The sequence below is a fragment of the Populus alba genome, chromosome 4 (assembly GCF_005239225.2).
Source record: "Populus alba chromosome 4, ASM523922v2, whole genome shotgun sequence".
NCBI lineage: Eukaryota > Viridiplantae > Streptophyta > Magnoliopsida > Malpighiales > Salicaceae > Populus > Populus alba.
This window is the reverse complement of record NC_133287.1, coordinates 121,537-124,879: the sequence shown is the minus strand read 5'-3', so window position 1 is coordinate 124,879 and position 3,343 is coordinate 121,537. Positions and strand designations below refer to the sequence as shown.

At 32.9% G+C, this 3,343-nt stretch overlaps 1 long non-coding RNA gene across 1 annotated transcript; it reads right to left on the bottom strand.

Annotated features, from left to right (window-relative positions):
- Positions 1-248: 248 nt before the first annotated feature.
- LOC140955526 (uncharacterized) lies at positions 249-1,234 on the bottom strand. Its single transcript, XR_012169763.1, has 2 exons — positions 707-1,234; positions 249-573 (listed from the first exon to the last, which is right to left on the bottom strand). It is a non-coding gene; the product is annotated as an uncharacterized lncRNA (long non-coding RNA).
- Positions 1,235-3,343: the final 2,109 nt, after the last annotated feature.

The window sequence follows — 3,343 nt, the reverse complement described above, 5'->3', positions numbered from 1 at the left end:
AAGTTTTGATTATGTTCCTCCCTTGTAAGACAGTAAGAGGTTTGGTTCTCTCTTATCAAAGGATAGATTCCTTCCTTGTCCGAGTTCCAGTCATTTTGAATAAGGGTTTGACAATTTCTGTCTTTTCATTGGATATTAGAAATACGATTTACATGTAAGTTTATAATTCTTAACCGTGAGCAAATCAAAACATTAAATTCTTCTTTTGGCTTTGCGGCTTTATCATAAAAAAACATTCATACAAAAAATAAAAATAAAAACAGTGACCTATGCTATATATATATTTTTTTTTTACATCTGCATTTTGCACACTACAAATTACAAAAATTCAAAACTAAACAAATAGTACATTAAACAATTTAAAATTTACAAAATAAACCCCCCAAAATTCAGAGTAGTGCTGGAAAGACTTCTAAGCTGCAAAAATAGTGGCAGCGTGTCTTCTACACACATCGCCACCGTTGGTAACGCGTGGGTTCACGCGTCGCCGCTGGAAAATCCAAGAAACCAAGGGGATGTGGCACGACTTCCTCCCCTCTTCACTTCCCTGCCAACGATGAGGATCTTCGTGACCTGCAAAAAGTAGAAAAATACACAAAACAATCAATTTTACTTTTTCTTTCCTTTTTCAGATCCACTCTCGGTCTTCCTTTTTTTTTTTAAATCTGTTTCTTCTGTATATCTTTTTTTTTCTTTTCCGTTTCACCTTCTTCTTTGTTTCAGGTAGTCAACAGTATGTCCAAGGGGTAACCGATGGCTGAGTTTTTGTCGTGTCTGTGCAGCTGTTGGTGGCTAAATGGAAGGGAGGCTTGATTCGATCGGCGATGGAGAAGAAGAAGTTGAAATGGCCAGTAAGAGGAGAGAGTGAGGGAGAACGGTTCTGCCCTCTTTTTGGTCTTGGTGAGCTGGCGGCTAGTTCGGGTGGCCGGTTCAAGTGAAGACATCTGTGGTGTGTTGGGAGGCTGAGAGAGAGGTAGCGGTTAAGAGGGAAGACCATGGGTTTGTGACCGATTGTAAGAAAGGAGATCTGGTGAAGGGGGCGTCTTGAGGTTGAGAAAGAAGATGGAAGGACATATTTACTGAGGTGAGGGGAGAGTGAGGCTTTGGTTTAAGGGGGAGTGGTGGAGATTCGGGGTGAAAAATGGTTGTGGGAGCAAAATTCCCAAAGCAGGCAAGAACAGCGGCTTTGGTTGGTTCTTTGTGAGGGGAGGTTGAGAGAAGAGAGGGACGATGGAGAGGGACGATTCGGGGAGTGGTGGAGATAGGGAGCGGCCAAGGAAGAAGAAAATCCAAAGCTAGGGGAGTGCGACTGCACTTTTTATTTTGCCAAGTGGGGGGCGGCAGACTGGTTTGAAAGAGAAGGGTTTTTAGGGTTAGGGGTTTTTGTATTCCCTTCAAATGTGCAAAATTACCCCCCCACACACACATTTTGTGTCATAGAGACTCATATTTATAGCCAAAATATTGTTTGGTCTTCAAATATGGTCCCTCAATTTTTATTTTTTTTGTAAATTTTGATTTTTCTTTTTTCTTTTTTCTTTTTAAAGATAAGCAATATCAACGTCAACTCAATGAGAAAAATCAATTATTTTAAAAATAACAAGTGAAAAGTCGAATGTGTTAAAAAAACCTTTGAAAATTTAAATCTTTTGAGATAATGTTGAAAATGCTAAAAACAATATAAATATATTAAAAAAAACATATTGTTTTGGATTTTCATTGTTTTTGCTATTTTTTTTAATTGTTTGAAAATTTTATCAAAAAGATGGGTCAAAAATTGGGTAGCATCATATTTAACGTGCTAAATCGAACTAAAAACTCAAAACCGGTAAAATCAGACTTAACTCATGCAAAATTAGTAAAATTAGCAAACTCAATTCGATATTACGAGTTTATGAAATTTGTGATAGGAAGTATGAACCAAGTCAGGTTCAAATTTAGCCTTAAAATGTCTACTAACTAGTTTTGCGAGATTGAGCATATCTTTCAAACCATTTATTAGATAAAGTTGAAATTTTACAAAAAAATATTAGATACATGAAAATATATTGTGATAAATTTTCAAGTCAAATGGAGTTAAGGAACATAATATTTTAGATGCTCAAAGTTAATAAACTAATATTATCAAATATGTCAAACAATACCTTCGTGCACTGTTTGGGACATATCTAGAGTTACCGGTATAATTTTACTTTGATTGAAGTTAGGATAGAAACTAGACATCTGAAACTTTCTAACTATATATCGTAGGCCCAAAAATTAGAGATGTTTGAAATCATGACTCAAATCTGCCAAGAATATGCAAAAATTGGAGAATCAGGCTACATTAAGGAATTTTAACATAAAGACTTTTTTTATTATTCTATTTTTTATTATTTATTTATTTATTTTTAAATAATCATTTTTATTTTTATTTTTTTCAAGCGCATTAGACATTGTTTAGAGGTTTATTTCATTATTGAATTTATGTTAGTTAATTATTAATTTAAACTCAGTAGCTTAAAACCCAAAATGGGTCTATCAAGACTTATTGTGATGGGAACAACCAGGTCATCACTAGGTTTATGTGTGCTTCCTACTTTTCAGTGATTTTCGTGTATTGAGAAATTTTATTCTGAGAATTTTTATTTCTCCATGTCATTAATTTATTGATTCATACTATTTATCTCTCTCATTTTATTTAGATCACTCATTGATTATAATATTGTTGACTCATTTTATTAGATTTTAATATAATTTAATTTCTTAGCTAAAATTATCAATATATAATTAGTTTTTAAAAAATTACTTACGATTTTATGATTCAATTTTACGATCCGAGTTTATATTGTATTTTTCGTGTCGTGTCAAAAAAAATATTTTTTACAACCTTGATCACAACCATTGAAAAAAACTTACAAAAAAAATATATTTAATATCTTTTTTCAAGTAAACATTATGTTTACAATGCTTCCAAACACTATATTAAATTCTCCAAAAAAATATTCTACTTTTCCTTTTGACATGCTTTGCTCTTTTCTCTTTAGATGACTTGTCCACTTGATTAATGTGTTCTCTTTATGGAATCCCATCACAATTTTTTTTTCTTTTTTAGCCCCATTTAGCAATAGTACTTTTTGTTCTCATGATCACTACTTGTGAGTTCAATGTGTTTTTTAAAAAAATACAAAACTTTTGGATTCCTTGTAGAGGATAGATTCATTCTAGTGAAAAATTTAGTATTGAGCTAGCAAAAAAATAGACAAGGAAAACCTAGATTGTTTTCATTACATCTTGAGTTGGTTCAATGGGTATTTGCTTTGGGTTTTAGTCTTGTTAGTGCTGACCCGTTAGGGCTTGATTC